Genomic DNA, 18,412 nt, shown 5'->3' with positions numbered 1-18,412 from the left:
GCGCTGTTACGTCTTTGTTGTTTAGCGTGTGGGTCACTGCTGCCATGGCGATTGTTTGTGATTACGCATACCACGCTATATGCAGGGAGTGATGTCACTTCCGGTTTAGGCACTCCCTCTGATATGAGCTGATTACTGTTGCCATGGTAGTGGCCCTGTGATTATGTGCGCCGCTTGGAATGCTGGGAGTGACGTCACTTCCGGCTCGGGCGCAGCTTTTAATGTACGCCCATGTTAGATGTGTGCTGATCATTGTTGCCATGGTAATGACTCTGCGACGATGTGCGCCGCACTGAATCCTGGGAACGATGTCCAGGCGCTGTTTCTGACATGCGCCGTTATCAGATGTAAACTGGGAACAGCTGTAGGGGTATATATGTATAGTTGAACACACAGTATGAGCACAGCCCCCTGAGGAAGCCCATGCAAAACGCGCGTTGGGGCTGCTTTGCGTGTGGTATATCTGGACTTTTTTGGGTAAGAATTCCCATTTGTGATCGTATTATGGCACCTTAATAATTTGGAGTTAATAATGTTATTTATAGGTGATCACTGTCGGGATCCCTCAGATTACTCTTTCATCTGAAGGACCGATGTTCTTGGGTGTGAAGCATCATATGTCTCTAATTAAATCAGCTCCATGGAGAAGAACTACACAGACACCAGCTGTATGGTACAACTCAGGATGCCTCCAAGACGCCTCTGGCTTATCAGTTAGGCTTCCGTCTTTTATAGTAAAGAATTTAAACATTTTACAGACATGCGCAGTACAAATGATTTTACAACTTGTTTTAGACAAAGAAAGTCATTTAGGCGAAAAAGCAGAGGTATTTGACCTTGGTTCACAAGGGAGATGTCTGAGACATCTCCTCGAAGAAAAGATAAGGTTTTAAACAAGAGAATGCAACATAGACAGAACTCAATTTAACTCCTTCAGTTCCTATCATTCCCCCCTTTGACATCTTCATTTTCCACAATCTGGAACACTGGATCCTGCAACAACAGCGGATAGTGGCTCGTTCACCAGGTACTATCCCAGGCCGACGGGTTGCCTGAGGGAGACAGGTCTTCTACCTTCTCCATCCCCCAGATACTGAAGCCACGTCCATCATTGCAAGAGTACGCTCCTTCATGCCAGAAATGAGATGTCAATCTAGGACTCAAAGGAATAATAGTTAAATTCTTGTTGTTTACAGTCAAACTTCCTTATCTATTTCTACATCTTTTCTTGCATACAGAGATACACCAAAAAACAAGTTTCAATAGCACATATATTACGAAGATACAAACAACAATGATTTTGGACAGCAACGGTGGTGTTCAATATATCCAATATATCCCATATTTGGTCATCTAAGTAATCTGTAGCCCTGACTAATTTATCCCACATTTGAGTAATCATAGGATAAATAAAAATAGAGCTGACAATTTTATTAGCCACACTCATCTGCACTATATGTGGTCTCCCAGAGAGGCGAGGTGTATTGTCAGCAGCTCTTTTGTACAACGTGTGTTTAGGTATGCTCTGAGTATTCAACTGGTCATTCGGAATAACAAAGGTAGCTGGAGTCAAACGACCCAGAGTACAAGCACCTTTTACCCCTACTGGCAACCATTTATATGCATTGTCTCCACATACCCAGAACATGTCACTAGGTAGGTCCCATAGGGCTGAATGTTGTAATACCAGTCTATGAACTAAATCTATGAACACAGATACATTCTGAACCATACACCAATTTGGAAGTTGTCCTAAAGGGCTACACTACCCTACATCGGGATTTCCACAGGTGGGAGTTCCTTTCTCATATCCAGATGACTCGTTGCAAGGTATATTACCTGAAATATTAAAACAAGTTTCATTATTGCCCTGGGGAAATAAATTGGAATACTCCCAGGACGTGTTATGCAACCTTCTTTCTAGCAGTATTGGTTTGAAGGCATCAGTAGAGTGGGAAGTTACATTAAAACTAACTTGTAGGCCATACATTGGAATTTGCCCCAGGTAGGTTAATCGAGTTCTATTCCTGGGTACCCAAGCCCCCCCTTTATATGCCAGATATTGAAGGTATGTATTACTTCCTGAAAGATTACCCTGCCACCAAGGGTATCCTACCCATCCCACAATAGGTATACCAACAGTTGTGTTCCATAACTTCACATTATTTGTGGCATTATTAGCAAGTGTATCAGAACAACTGGTCCAGGCAAATAATTCCTCGGGTGGCATAGGAATAACAAGGAACGGAATACTAGTGGCCGATACTGGTGAATGTGTGCAGATCCAGCAATCTGCTGGAGACTGAGTGTCTTTTGACCAATCATTTAGTATTTTTTCATGATGTTGTATAAACTTATTATTCAAGGACATTGGAGAATTTAGATTGTCCCACGCAGTTACCATTATTACAGATAATGCAACAAAACCAAACCAAAACATTATGCACTCTTATGCTTTGTTAATTCCTGTGGCTAGTTTGCAATGCGATGCGTGGATCCAGGTTGGTCTTCCTTCCAACTTAACAGAAGTAGGCGTTGTTAGGAGTACTTGGTAAGGTCCTTGATATCGGGGTTCAAGGGTCTTTCTGGAGTGTTTCTTGACATATACGTAATCACCAGGTTGTAGACAGTGATTCCTTCCACACTATCTGGATCTGGAGTGGAAGAGAAAACTAGAGAATGCATTTGAGTTAAATGCTTTTGCAACTGGATTACATAACTTGTCAAATTATCCACATTGAGTGTTAAGACCTGTGGGTAGTACAACCCTGTGTTTGGTGGTCTTCCAAACAGTATCTCGAAGGGTGACAGTTTAGTTTTCCCCGTGGGTGTGTACCTTACTGAGAATAATGCTAATGGGAGACACTCTGGCCATGGTCTATGGGTCTGCTCCATGGTTTTCTGTATTTTCAATTTCAGTGTCCCTTTCATTCTTTCTACCTTCCCTGAACTCTGTGGGTGGTAGGGTGTATGAAATGCCTGTTCTACACCTATCATTTGCATGACATTTTGCATTACCTCAGCAGTAAAGTGTGTACCTCTGTCTGATTCAATTGTTTCAGGGACACCGAATCGTGGTATTAGTTCCATCACCAGTTTCTTTGCAGTGGCTCGAGCTGTAGCCGTTTTCACCGGGTAGGCCTCTGGCCATCCAGAGAAGAGATCTACACATACTAGGATATTTGCATACACTCCTACCTTGGTAGCTGTATGTCGTCAATCTGCCGTCTCTGAAACGGGTAGAGAGGCCTAGGTGTCGCTTTCTTAGGGACTTTTACTGTTTTACCTGGGTTGTGCTGTGCACAGATGAGGCATGATTGTACAAGTTTCGCGGCTGCGTAACTGAAACCAGGAGCGATCCAGAAGGCATCTACCATGGCACACATGTGACTTTTTGAGGTGTGATTGGGGCCATGTGCTGCTTGCGCCATGATTGGGAACAGGGACTTTGGTGGGCACATCTTATCCTTATTCTCCCATACTCCATTTGAGTTCAGCTCAGCTCCCAGTCTCCCCCGGTGTACCTTCTCTGTTTGGGCAGCCTTTTGCTGGAGGGATTTCAGGACATCTAGACCCAATGTGGCTGGAATACGCTGACTCCCCGCCACGTCCACTGCTCTCTCTAGGCCGCCTTGTGCTATTTTAGCAGCCTCGTTCGCCCTTCTATTGCCCTCTACCTCCACGGAGTCACCTTTGTGTGTGCTTTTACCTTGACAATGCCAACCTGGACTGGTAACATCAATGCCTCCATCAATTGTTTCACCAGCTCTGCATTTTTAATGGGCTTCGAATCTGTGAAAATATTAGCGACTTTACCTGCAGCGGCTCTACACGCCTCAGTGAGTGCCTTCAACTCTGCCTCCTGCGCCGACATGTGAGGATACTACTGCATACCCAGTGTAGAATCGTCCATCCTGGTGGTATCTGGGGCCATCTACAAAAAAGAAACTCAAAGTCTGCATTAGGAACAGGTTTTTCATGAATGTGTGCAAACCCAACTGTCTCCTGACTCATCAGTTCTATGCAGACATGTTCATGCGTCATGTCAAAGTATCCTTCCTCACTTGCCAATACGGTCACCAATTCCCCCTTTTCTGAATCCACAGGCAGGAGGGTGGCTGGATTCAGAACGTTACATCTTTTGAGGAGTGACATACTCAGGAATTAGTAGAGCACACTCAAGTCGGAGCTGTCTGGCCATAGACAGATGTTTTGGTTGAACTTGTAGGAGTATGGCATGGATCGTCAGTGTCATCTCACATGCCTTCCCTATTACGTCTCCACTTTTTTCCTTGTGCTCCAGCATACATGACAGGTCGTTTTATTGTCCTTGTTTGCTCAATTTCTTTAGCTACCTTAAGGAGGTCTTTCGGATCTACATGTCTCCATTCAGGTCTGGCTGTCTGTACTGCGTCTCGTAAGTCTTTGTTCATACCGTCAATGAATGCATTCACCAGTATTCTAACATCAAGTGGGTTTATGCAAATGTACCCCATGTCTGCCCATTTCAGCTGTAACCGTCCAAAGTACATCTCTACACTCTCTCCTCTTTGCTGTGTCACATTAGTCAGGAGTACAGACTGCTCTGATTGTTCCACTGCAGCCCATTGTCTTAGTGACTCACAGTACGTCTCCCCAGATTGTGCAGATTTATCATCCATGCCCCAAGCCTGATTCTTTGTCACATCTGTATGTGTCTTAATTATATGATCTAGTGCGTCACCTGCCTTTAAACTCACCAACCTCTCTAGGTCTGCCCAGGTACACTTATATGTCTGCTGTACTTCCTTTATGTGTCTGTAAAACGGGAATGGTTGGTCTTCAGGGGCAGGCAGCTGCTTCAGCAAAGCTAGCTGGTCAGAGGGGCTCCAGGGATAATACACCTGTATCTTTCTTATTCTAGTCACACTTCTAGGTCCTGATGGGGTTGGCCGTCTGATGTCTACTGTCAGCTTACTCCTCAAGGGCCAATGTCCCCACTACCCACTATCCACACTATTATGTCAGCTTCTTATGATCTTGTCTGGATAGGATTTAGTGCAATTCTCTTAGGTCAGTAGCACAGGTCACACAAGTAGCTATTCAGTCTGGATTTGTCTGAGTCTGACCACAGTGTTTACAAGTCCATCTGTTTTGTCTGGGTCTCTGGTTACACTTTGTCAATCAAACATTCATAATACACCTTCCACACTGCTGCACATTCTCAAGCATCATTTATTCACTTGCTATTTTCTTCCCTTGTCTGTGCCTTTTTGTACATCCAAACATTCACACTCTGGTATTTTTGCCTTTTTCAATGTTTGTCCCACTTGTTTTACTGCTTCCTTCCTTCTCTGTCTCTTGTAATTTGACACAATTTGCTATACAAATCAATCACACAACTAGAAGCAGGTTCAAACACATTAATGACCAAGCAATCACTTACAATTCCCTTCTAAATTAGGCACCAAATCTTACTTTTAACTTCCAATCTTCAATTAAGTACTGTTGCTTTAAAACGCACAAATCTTTCAGCGTGTACCTTACGGATAGAATTACAGAGAATTTTGAGCACAGCTCACACTCAGCAGAGATAAGAGCGAAGGGAGAAGAAAAACTACGCAGCGGTATCATTCCCCCCTCCCATCAGAATGCAGCGTCGTCCTTCACAGAATTCTGTAGTTCTTTAGACTTATCAAAATCAATTTCTACAAAGAAACTCAAAATCACGGGATTTCACTGTAAGAGCAGATAACTGTATAATGAGATTAACCATGCCTTGCCCTTTTTCTGGCCAAATGCATTCAGGAAACTTTACAATGTAATGCCACATATAACACGAACTATATCATTACTCAATTCATTCAGTCTCAGATGTAGATTTGAAATATCTATAACGCATCTGTCCGGGATTCCACCACAACTAGAAAGGTCACAAATCTCTTGACACAAAAATGATGTGTGATGATTCATTCATACGTGCTCATTCACTGATTTTTTTTTACTCAATTACTCATCTTTCATCTTATTCAGAGGTTCTCATAGACATATATACAAGGATTCACACAGCCTGCCTATCTTGCACTTTGGATTTGATTAATACTTTTTCCAGGTTCTTTGCTGCACTACTTCCATATCTATCCTCAATTATATCACATAACCGATTTCCTTCTTCAGGTATCTTTCCCTGACTGTTCCCCATCTTATCTTTTATTCTTATCCTGTCTCTCTTGTTGTCTTCCTGTTAGTCCCCTGCCTTAGGTGGTGTATTGGGTAAGCTCAAGACTAGGCTCTACTATACCTCGTTACCTTCTTCCTAAGGTGCTAACAGGCTAAATGGAGTGTCTGTTCCTCGGTGTACTACGTGTTTCGTGTACTTATATGCTATGTAGCATCCGAACAGAAATACTCCCACAACACACAGGATTGTAAATAAAGTGTCCATCTACTGGGGTTCTTCAGTCATATCCTGTCACAGGCTCATTTCACGGTCCTGTGCTCATTCGGTCACACTCTTATCTGTCACAAGGTTTATTCGTAAAGGGTGTTGATTTCAGCTTAGGCGGTGACCTCCCCGAAAGGACGCTGTCACATGGCCCAGTTAGGCAATATCACCACTCTTTGAACGAATACCTACTGTGCAGCTTATTTGTCTACTTTCCACAACCTTTCAAATCAAAGTAGCCATTCAACAACCTCCTCTATTCCTAGTGCGGAACCGTCTATTGTGAAAAACTTGTCCGTCCGGGCTGCGCAGTATGAACTGTTCACCCAGCCTTATATTCCATAATGTCAGACCTCTCCCATTTTGATTTGCATCAGCTCTTTTTCTAAAAATAGCTGTGCACACACAGAACCTACAGTAACCTCTCATTCGAGCAGAAATTACATATGCGTGTCACACCCGATTTCCTCAGAGTTCTTATATGGACCTGATTTTACGGCCCCCTCCTCTACTAGATTCCCCTTTATACGGACCTTAGTTATAATGATAGATTATGAAGAGCAGAGAAGAGAAAAATTGATCTCTTACCTGGCCAGGTGTTTAGGTCTGCTGTTCACAATTTCATCAGTAACTGGAGTGGTCTGTAGATCGGGTAGTCTTGGAGAGGTGCCTATATCAGGTCCCTGTTTCGGGCGCCAGGAAACTGTCGGGATCCCTCAGATTACTCTTTCATCTGAAGGACCGATGTTCTTGGGTGTGAAGCATCATATGTCTCTAATTAAATCAGCTCCATGGAGAAGAACTACACAGACACCAGCTGTATGGTACAACTCAGGATGCCTCCAAGACGCCTCTGGCTTATCAGTTAGGCTTCCGTCTTTTATAGTAAAGAATTTAAACATTTTACAGACATGCGCAGTACAAATGATTTTACAACTTGTTTTAGACAAAGAAAGTCATTTAGGCGAAAAAGCAGAGGTATTTGACCTTGGTTCACAAGGGAGATGTCTGAGACATCTCCTCGAAGAAAAGATAAGGTTTTAAACAAGAGAATGCAACATAGACAGAACTCAATTTAACTCCTTCAGTTCCTATCATCACTGATAATGAATAACTTTATGTAAGTTATTTAATTTTCCTCCAATTTTAAGTGGCCATATATTTACAGGGACACTTTTGTGCAATATATATGTATTTCTATACTTGGGGTGTTTCTATACCCAGTCCTTACATGAATTATTTATACCACTTACTTTGTCACTGTTCATGTCCTTTATATTTTGAACAATGTGTTGTACAAATAATTAATTTCTACGATATGTAATAAAATTTGGTATTTTTATGATATTTTAAACAGGTCTTTGTACTCCTTCTTTTGCGTTTTGGTGTACCTACAGTCCTTGCAGGGGAACAGCTGGAAAATCAACCGACGGCGTCGCAAATCGTGAACAAAGGCTCTATTACGGAGGAACGAGAAGCACTGTCTTCCAAAGATGCTGATGGATCTGGTCCTGGCTGGCTTGACTATGCTGGGTTGTATAAACAGTCCCTTTTGTGGATCCCTCAGTGATGGTGCCGAACACAAGCCATGTGCCTACTCACAGACCGCGGTAGATGGCAGTCCTCTGCAATAGTCTTTAGGAATGCAGCAAGTCAGCTTATCAAACATCACAGGTGGGAGGGGCTGTCCGCAAGAACGGGGTCAGATGGTAACTCAATAGCGTCAAAGTCAACTGTGGGGTGAGCACTCTGTGTGACAGGTGGTGTGGAGTTGTCAGCTTGAGGAACGGAGAGGGAGTCAACCTTCTCCTGTCGCTTTCCTGCCAAGTCCCTCCCGTTCCCTAGCTAAGTCCACTTTATTCTCCCCGTGCCCTCTGATGTCCAGCGTGAAGGTCCTTCCCTCCCAGAAGAATCCTACCCTGCCAACAGTGGTGACAGTCCTGATAGTTCCAGCCTTAAAGGGCACTGGACACTGCTGACTCTGCCTCGGCTCATCCTCTTACACCTACACAATGTGGTGTGTGTGGTATGTAGATACAAAATGTGTGATGTGTGTAGATACACAGTTTGGTCTGTGTGGTGAGTACATACACAGTTTGGTATGTATGTAGATACACAGTGTGCGTTGTGTGTAGATAGATACACGGTGTGTGGTGTTTATAGCTACACAGTGTGGTGTGTGTGTGTAGATACACAGAGTGGTGTGTGTGGTGTGTAGATACACAGTGTATGGAGTATGTAGATACACAGTGTGGTATGTGTGTAGATAGATGCACAGTGTGGTGTGTAGATGCACAGTGTGGTGTGTAGATGCACAGTTGGTGTGTGTGGTGTGTAGCTACAGTGTGGTGTGTAGATACACAGTGTGGTGTGTAGCTACAGTGTGGTGTGTAGATGCACAGTGTGGTGTGTAGATGCACAGTTGGTGTGTGTGGTGTGTAGCTACAGTGTGGTGTGTAGATACACAGTGTGGTGTGTAGCTACAGTGTGGTGTGTAGATACACAGTGTGGTGTGTGTGGTGTGTAGATGCACAGTGTGGTGTGTAGATACACAGTTGGTGTGTGTTGTGTGTAGATACACAGTGTGGTGTGTAGATACACAGTGTGGTGTGTAGATACACAGTATGGTGTGTGGTGGGTAGATACACAGTGTGGTGTCTGTGGATACACAGTGTGGTGTGTAGAAACACAGTATGGTGTGTGGTGTGTAGATATACAGTGTGGTTTGTGTGGTGTGTAGATACACAGTGTGGTGTGTAGCTACAGTGTGGTGTGTAGATACACAGTGTGGTGTTTGGTGGGTAGATACACAGTGTGGTGTCTGTGGTGTGTGGATACACAGTGTGGGGTGTGTACTGTAGATAGATACACAGTGTGGTGTGTGTGGTGGGTAGATACACAGTGTGGTGTGCGCGGTGTGGTAGATACACAGTGTGGTGTGTAGATACGCAGTGTGGTTTGTGTGGTGTGTAGCTACAGTGTGGTGTGTAGCTACAGTGTGGTGTGTAGATACACAGTGTGGTGTGTAGATACACAGTATGGTGTGTGGTGGGTAGATACACAGTGTGGTGTCTGTGGTGTGTGGATACAGTGTGGTGTGTAGATACACAGTGTGGTGGGTAGATACACAGTGTGGTGTGTGTGTGTGGTGGGTAGATACACAGTGTGGTGTGTGTAGATACACAGTGTGGTGTGTGGTGGGTAGATACACAGTGTGGTGTGTGGATACACAGTGTGGTGTGTGTGTGGTGGGTAGATACACAGTGGTGTGTGTGTGTGGTGTGTAGATACACAGTGCGGTGTGTAGATACACAGTGTGGTTTGTGTGGTGTGTAGATACACAGTGTGGTGTGTAGCTACAGTGTGGTGTGTGGATACACAGTGTGGTGTGTAGATACACAGTATGGTGTGTGGTGGGTAGATACAAAGTGTGGTGTCTGTGGTGTGTGGATACAGTGTGGTGTGTAGATAGATACACAGTGTGGTGTGTAGATACACAGTGTGGTGTGTGTGTGGTGGGTAGATACACAGTGTGGTGTGTGCGGTGTGGTAGATACACAGTGTGGTGTGTGTGGATACACAGTGTGGTGTGTGGATACACAGTGTGTGTAGATACACAGTATGGTATGTAGATACACAGTATGGTGTGTGGTGGGTAGATACACAGTGTGGTGTCTGTGGTGTGTGGATACAGTGTGGTGTGTCGATAGATACACAGTGTGTGTAGATACACAGTGTGGTGTGTGTGGTGGGTAGATACACAGTGTGGTGTGTGGATACACAGTGTGGGGTGCGTGGTGTGGTAGATACACAGTGTGGTGTGTGTGTGGTGGGTAGATACACAGTGTGGTATGTAGATACACAGTGTGGGGTGTGTGTGGTGGGTAGATACACAGTGTGGTGTGTGTGGATGCACAGTGTGGTGTGTGGATACACAGTGTGGTGTGTGGTGGGTAGATACACAGTGTGATGTGTGTGGTGTGTGGATACACAGTGTGGTGTGTGTGTGGTGGGTAGATACACAGTGTGGTGTGTAGATACACAGTGTGGTTTGTGTGGTGGGTGGATACACAGTGTGGTGTGTGGATACACAGTGTGGTGTGTGGATACACAGTATGGTGTGTGGTGGGTAGATACAAAGTGTGGTGTCTGTGGTGTGTGGATACAGTGTGGTGTGTAGATAGATACTGTGGTGTGTAGATACACAGTGTGGTGTGTGTGTGTGGTGGGTAGATACACAGTGTGGGGTGTGCGGTGTGGTAGATACACAGTGTGGTGTGTAGATACACAGTGTGGTGTGTGTAGATACACAGTGTAGTGTGCGTGTGTGGTGGGTAGATACACAGTGTGGTGTGTGTGGATACACAGTGTGGTGTGTGTGTGGTGGGTAGATACACAGTGTGGTGTGTGTGGATACACAGTGTGGTGTGTAGATACACATTGTGGTGTGTGTAGATACACAGTGTGGTGTGTGTGTGTGTTGGGTAGATACACAGGGTGGTGTGTGGTGGGTAGATACACAGTGTGGTGTGTGTGTGGTGGGTAGAAACACAGTGTGGTGTGTGTGGATACACAGTGTGGTGTGTGTGGATACACAGTGTGGTGTGTGTGGATACACAGTGTGGTGTGTGTGGTGTGTAGATACACAGTGTGGTGTGTGTGTGGTGGGTAGATACACAGTGTGGTGTGTGCGGTGTGGTAGATACACAGTGTGGTGTGTGTGGATACACAGTGTGGTGTGTGGATACACAGTGTGTGTAGATACACAGTATGGTATGTAGATACACAGTATGGTGTGTGGTGGGTAGATACACAGTGTGGTGTCTGTGGTGTGTGGATACAGTGTGGTGTGTCGATAGATACACAGTGTGTGTAGATACACAGTGTGGTGTGTGTGGTGGGTAGATACACAGTGTGGTGTGTGGATACACAGTGTGGGGTGCGTGGTGTGGTAGATACACAGTGTGGTGTGTGTGTGGTGGGTAGATACACAGTGTGGTATGTAGATACACAGTGTGGGGTGTGTGTGGTGGGTAGATACACAGTGTGGTGTGTGTGGATGCACAGTGTGGTGTGTGGATACACAGTGTGGTGTGTGGTGGGTAGATACACAGTGTGATGTGTGTGGTGTGTGGATACACAGTGTGGTGTGTGTGTGGTGGGTAGATACACAGTGTGGTGTGTAGATACACAGTGTGGTTTCTGTGGTGGGTGGATACACAGTGTGGTGTGTGGATACACAGTGTGGTGTGTGGATACACAGTATGGTGTGTGGTGGGTAGATACAAAGTGTGGTGTCTGTGGTGTGTGGATACAGTGTGGTGTGTAGATAGATACTGTGGTGTGTAGATACACAGTGTGGTGTGTGTGTGTGGTGGGTAGATACACAGTGTGGGGTGTGCGGTGTGGTAGATACACAGTGTGGTGTGTAGATACACAGTGTGGTGTGTGTAGATACACAGTGTAGTGTGCGTGTGTGGTGGGTAGATACACAGTGTGGTGTGTGTGGATACACAGTGTGGTGTGTGTGTGGTGGGTAGATACACAGTGTGGTGTGTGTGGATACACAGTGTGGTGTGTAGATACACATTGTGGTGTGTGTAGATACACAGTGTGGTGTGTGTGTGTGTTGGGTAGATACACAGGGTGGTGTGTGGTGGGTAGATACACAGTGTGGTGTGTGTGTGGTGGGTAGAAACACAGTGTGGTGTGTGTGGATACACAGTGTGGTGTGTGTGGATACACAGTGTGGTGTGTGTAGATACACAGTGTGGTGTGTGTGGTGGGTAGATGCACAGTGTGGTGTGTGTGGATGCACAGTGTGGTGTGTGGATACACAGTGTGGTGTGTGGTGGGTAGATACACAGTGTGGTGTGTGTGGATACACAGTTTGGTGTGTGTGGATACACAGTGTGGTGTGTGTGGATACACAGTGTGGTGTGTGTGGATACACAGTGTGGGGTGTGTGTGGTGGGTAGATACACAGTTTGGTGTGTGTGGATGCACAGTGTGGTGTGTGGATACACAGTGTGGTGTGTGGTGGGTAGATACACAGTGTGGTGTGTGTGGTGTGTGGATACACAGTTTGGTGTGTGGATACACAGTTTGGTGTGTGTGGATACACAGTGTGGTGTGTGGATACACAGTGTGGTGTGTGTGGATACACAGTGTGGTGTGTAGATACACAGTGTGTGGTGTGTGTGGTGGGTAGATACACAGTGTGGTGTGTGTGGATACACAGTGTGGTGTGTGTGGATACACAGTGTGGTGTGTGGTGGGTAGATACACAGTGTGGTGTGTGTGGTGTGTGGATACACAGTTTGGTGTGTGGATACAGTGGTGTGTGGATACACAGTGTGGTGTGTGTGGATACACAGTGTGGTGTGTGTAGATACACAGTGTGGTGTGTGTGGATACACAGTGTGGTGTGTGTGTGTGTGTGTGGATACACAGTGTGGTGTGTGTGTGTGGTGGGTAGATACACAGAGTGTGGTGTGTGGATACACAGTGTGGTGTGTGTGGTGTGTGGATACACAGTGTGGTGTGTGTGTGTGGTGGGTAGATACACAGTGTGTGGTGTGTGGATACACCGTGTGGTGTGTGGATACACAGTGTGGTGTGTGTGGTGTGTGGATACACAGTGTGGTGTGTGTGGTGTGTGGATACACAGTGTGTGGTGTGTGGATACACAGTGTGGTGTGTGTGGATACACAGTGTGTGGTGTGTGGATACACAGTGTGGTGTGTGGATACACAGTGTGGTGTGTGCGGTGTGTGGATACACAGTGTGGTGTGTGCGGTGTGTAGATACACAGTGTGGTGTGTGCGGTGTGTAGATACACAGTGTGGTGTGTGCGGTGTGTAGATACAGTGTGGTGTGTGTGGATACACAGTGTGGTGTGTGGATACACAGTGTGGTGTGTGTGTGTGTGTGGTGGGTAGATACACAGTGTGGTGTGTGTGGTGTGTGGATACACAGTGTGGTGTGTGCGGTGTGTAGATACACAGTGTGGTGTGTAGATACACAGTGTGGTGTGTGCGGTGTGTAGATACACAGTGTGGTGTGTAGATACACAGTGTGGTGTGTGTGGATACACAGTGTGGTGTGTGTGTGGTGGGTAGATACAGTGTGTGGTGTGTGGATACACAGTGTGGTGTGTGCGGTGTGTAGATACACAGTGTGGTGTGTGTGTGGTGTGTAGATACACAGTGTGGTGTGTGTGGTGTGTAGATACACAGTGTGGTGTGTGCGGTGTGTAGATACACAGTGTGGTGTGTGTGGTGTGTAAATACACAGTGTGGTGTGTGTGGTGGGTAGATACACAGTGTGCGGTGTGTGGATACACAGTGTGGTGTGTGCGGTGTGTAGATACACAGTGTGGTGTGTGCGGTGTGTAGATACACAGTGTGGTGTGGGCGGTGTGTAGATACACAGTGTGGTGTGTGCGGTGTGTAGATACACAGTGTGGTGTGTGCGGTGTGTAGATACACAGTGTGGTGTGTAGATACACAGTGTGGTGTGTAGATACAGTGTGGTGTGTGCGGTGTGTGGATACACAGTGGTGTGTGTGTGGTGTGTAGATACACAGTGTGGTGTGTGCGGTGTGTAGATACACAGTGTGGTGTGTGCGGTGTGTGGATACACAGTGTGGTGTGTAGATACACAGTGTGGTGTGTGTGGTGTGTGGATACACAGTGTGGTGTGTGCGGTGTGTAGATACACAGTGTGGTGTGTGCGGTGTGTGGATACACAGTGTGGTGTGTAGATACACAGTGTGGTGTGTAGATACACAGTGGTGTGTGTGTGGTGTGTGGATACACAGTGTGGTGTGTGCGGTGTGTAGATACACAGTGGTGTGTGCGTGGTGTGTGGATACACAGTGTGGGGTGTGCGGTGTGTGTGGATACACAGTGTGGTGTGTGCGGTGTGTGTGGATACACAGTGTGGTGTGTGCGGTGTGTAGATACACAGTGTGGTGTGTGTGGTGTGTGGATACACAGTGTGGTTTGTGTGGTGTGTGGATACACAGTGTGGTGTGTGCGGTGTGTGTGGATACACAGTGTGGTGTGTGCGGTGTGTAGATACACAGTGTGGTGTGTGTGGATACACAGTGTGGTGTGTGTGGATACACAGTGTGGGGTGTGTGTGGTGGGAAGATACACAGTGTGGTGTGTGTGGATACACAGTGTGGTGTGTGGTGGGTAGATACACAGTGTGTGGTGTGTGGATACACAGTGTGGTGTGTGTGGTATGTGGATACACAGTGTGGTGTGTGTGTGTGTGGTGGGTAGATACACAGTGTGTGGTGTGTGGTGTGTGGATACACAGTGTGGTGTGTGTGTGTGTGTGTGGTGGGTAGATACACAGTGTGGTGTGTGGATACACAGTGTGGTGTGTGCGGTGTGTAGATACACAGTGTGTGGTGTGTGGTGTGTGGATACACAGTGTGGTGTGTGTGTGTGTGGTGGGTAGATACACAGTGTGGTGTGTGTGGTGTGTGGATACACAGTGTGGTGTGTGCGGTGTGTAGATACACAGTGTGGTGTGTGCGGTGTGTAGATACACAGTGTGGTGTGTGGATACACAGTGGTGTGTGCGGTGTGTAGATACACAGTGGTGTGTGCGGTGTGTAGATACACAGTGTGGTGTGTGTGGTGTGTGGATACACAGTGTGGTGTGTGCGGTGTGTGTGGATACACAGTGTGGTGTGTGTGCGGTGTGTAGATACACAGTGTGTGGTGTGTGGTGTGTGGATACACAGTGTGGTGTGTGTGTGTGTGGTGGGTAGATACACAGTGTGGTGTGTGTGGTGTGTGGATACACAGTGTGGTGTGTGCGGTGTGTAGATACACAGTGTGGTGTGTGCGGTGTGTAGATACACAGTGTGGTGTGTGGATACACAGTGGTGTGTGCGGTGTGTAGATACACAGTGGTGTGTGCGGTGTGTAGATACACAGTGTGGTGTGTGTGGTGTGTGTGGATACACAGTGTGGTGTGTGTGCGGTGTGTAGATACACAGTGTGGTGTGTGCGGTGTGTGGATACACAGTGTGGTGTGTGGATACACAGTGTGGTGTGTGCGATGTGTGGATACACTGGTGTGTGCGGTGTGTGGATACACAGTGTGGTGTGTGTGTGTGTGTGTGTGTGGATACACAGTGTGGTGTGTGTGTGTGGTGGGTAGATACACAGTGTGTGGTGTGTGGATACACAGTGTGGTGTGTGTGGTGTGTGGATACACAGTGTGGTGTGTGTGTGTGTGGTGGGTAGATACACAGTGTGTGGTGTGTGGATACACCGTGTGGTGTGTGGATACACAGTGTGGTGTGTGTGGTGTGTGGATACACAGTGTGGTGTGTGGATACACAGTGTGGTGTGTAGATACACAGTGTGGTGTGTGCGGTGTGTAGATACACAGTGTGGTGTGTGCGGTGTGTAGATACACAGTGTGTGGTGTGTGGATACACAGTGTGATGTGTGTGTGTGTGTGTGGTGGGTAGATACACAGTGTGTGGTGTGTGGATACACAGTGTGGTGTGTGTGGTGTGTGGATACACAGTGTGGTGTGTGCGGTGTGTGGATACACAGTGTGGTGTGTGCGGTGTGTAGATACACAGTGTGGTGTGTGCGGTGTGTAGATACACAGTGTGGTGTGTGCGGTGTTTAGATACACAGTGTGGTGTGTGTGGATACACAGTGTGGTGTGTGTGGTGTGTGGATACACAGTGTGGTGTGTGCGGTGTGTAGATACACAGTGTGGTGTGTAGATACACAGTGTGGTGTGTGCGGTGTGTAGATACACAGTGTGGTGTGTGTGGTGTGTAGATACACAGTGTGGTGTGTGCGGTGTGTAGATACACAGTGTGGTGTGTGTGGATACACAGTGTGGTGTGTGTGTGGTGGGTAGATACAGTGTGTGGTGTGTGGATACACAGTGTGGTGTGTGGATACACAGTGTGGTGTGTGCGGTGTGTAGATACACAGTGTGGTGTGTGTGGTGTGTGGATACACAGTGTGGTGTGTGCGGTGTGCAGATACACAGTGTGGTGTGTGTGTGGTGTGTAGATACACAGTGTGGTGTGTGGTGTGTAAATACACAGTGTGGTGTGTGTGGTGGGTAGATACACAGTGTGTGGTGTGTGGATACACAGTGTGGTGTGTGCGGTGTGTAGATACACAGTATGGTGTGTGGTGGGTAGATACAAAGTGTGGTGTCTGTGGTGTGTGGATACAGTGTGGTGTGTAGATAGATACACAGTGTGGTGTGTAGATACACAGTGTGGTGTGTGTGTGGTGGGTAGATACACAGTGTGGTGTGTGCGGTGTGGTAGATACACAGTGTGGTGTGTGTGGATACACAGTGTGGTGTGTGGATACACAGTGTGTGTAGATACACAGTATGGTATGTAGATACACAGTATGGTGTGTGGTGGGTAGATACACAGTGTGGTGTCTGTGGTGTGTGGATACAGTGTGGTGTGTCGATAGATACACAGTGTGTGTAGATACACAGTGTGGTGTGTGTGGTGGGTAGATACACAGTGTGGTGTGTGGATACACAGTGTGGGGTGCGTGGTGTGGTAGATACACAGTGTGGTGTGTGTGTGGTGGGTAGATACACAGTGTGGTATGTAGATACACAGTGTGGGGTGTGTGTGGTGGGTAGATACACAGTGTGGTGTGTGTGGATGCACAGTGTGGTGTGTGGATACACAGTGTGGTGTGTGGTGGGTAGATACACAGTGTGATGTGTGTGGTGTGTGGATACACAGTGTGGTGTGTGTGTGGTGGGTAGATACACAGTGTGGTGTGTAGATACACAGTGTGGTTTGTGTGGTGGGTGGATACACAGTGTGGTGTGTGGATACACAGTGTGGTGTGTGGATACACAGTATGGTGTGTGGTGGGTAGATACAAAGTGTGGTGTCTGTGGTGTGTGGATACAGTGTGGTGTGTAGATAGATACTGTGGTGTGTAGATACACAGTGTGGTGTGTGTGTGTGGTGGGTAGATACACAGTGTGGGGTGTGCGGTGTGGTAGATACACAGTGTGGTGTGTAGATACACAGTGTGGTGTGTGTAGATACACAGTGTAGTGTGCGTGTGTGGTGGGTAGATACACAGTGTGGTGTGTGTGGATACACAGTGTGGTGTGTGTGTGGTGGGTAGATACACAGTGTGGTGTGTGTGGATACACAGTGTGGTGTGTAGATACACATTGTGGTGTGTGTAGATACACAGTGTGGTGTGTGTGTGTGTTGGGTAGATACACAGGGTGGTGTGTGGTGGGTAGATACAAAGTGTGGTGTCTGTGGTGTGTGGATACAGTGTGGTGTGTAGATAGATACACAGTGTGGTGTGTAGATACACAGTGTGGTGTGTGTGTGGTGGGTAGATACACAGTGTGGTGTGTGCGGTGTGGTAGATACACAGTGTGGTGTGTGTGGATACACAGTGTGGTGTGTGGATACACAGTGTGTGTAGATACACAGTATGGTATGTAGATACACAGTATGGTGTGTGGTGGGTAGATACACAGTGTGGTGTCTGTGGTGTGTGGATACAGTGTGGTGTGTCGATAGATACACAGTGTGTGTAGATACACAGTGTGGTGTGTGTGGTGGGTAGATACACAGTGTGGTGTGTGGATACACAGTGTGGGGTGCGTGGTGTGGTAGATACACAGTGTGGTGTGTGTGTGGTGGGTAGATACACAGTGTGGTATGTAGATACACAGTGTGGGGTGTGTGTGGTGGGTAGATACACAGTGTGGTGTGTGTGGATGCACAGTGTGGTGTGTGGATACACAGTGTGGTGTGTGGTGGGTAGATACACAGTGTGATGTGTGTGGTGTGTGGATACACAGTGTGGTGTGTGTGTGGTGGGTAGATACACAGTGTGGTGTGTAGATACACAGTGTGGTTTGTGTGGTGGGTGGATACACAGTGTGGTGTGTGGATACACAGTGTGGTGTGTGGATACACAGTAT

The 18,412-nt window shown here is 46.8% G+C and overlaps 2 long non-coding RNA genes across 2 annotated transcripts; one reads left to right on the top strand and one right to left on the bottom strand.

The window, feature by feature from the left end:
* The first annotated feature begins 378 nt into the window (after positions 1 to 378).
* LOC141067780 (uncharacterized) lies at positions 379 to 8,510 on the top strand. Its single transcript, XR_012226482.1, has 2 exons — positions 379 to 477; positions 7,782 to 8,510. It is a non-coding gene; the product is annotated as an uncharacterized lncRNA (long non-coding RNA).
* LOC141067744 (uncharacterized) lies at positions 670 to 6,389 on the bottom strand. The gene is made up of 2 exons (XR_012226471.1): positions 2,448 to 6,389; positions 670 to 1,839 (listed from the first exon to the last, which is right to left on the bottom strand). It is a non-coding gene; the product is annotated as an uncharacterized lncRNA (long non-coding RNA).
* Positions 8,511 to 18,412: the final 9,902 nt, after the last annotated feature.

Source organism: Dendrobates tinctorius, unplaced genomic scaffold (genome assembly GCF_039654945.1).
Source record: "Dendrobates tinctorius isolate UK_male_01 unplaced genomic scaffold, ASM3965494v1 ptg000254l, whole genome shotgun sequence".
Taxonomy (NCBI): domain Eukaryota; kingdom Metazoa; phylum Chordata; class Amphibia; order Anura; family Dendrobatidae; genus Dendrobates; species Dendrobates tinctorius.
The sequence above is the reverse complement of the archived record's forward strand: the minus strand, read 5'-3'. Positions and strand labels throughout refer to the sequence as shown.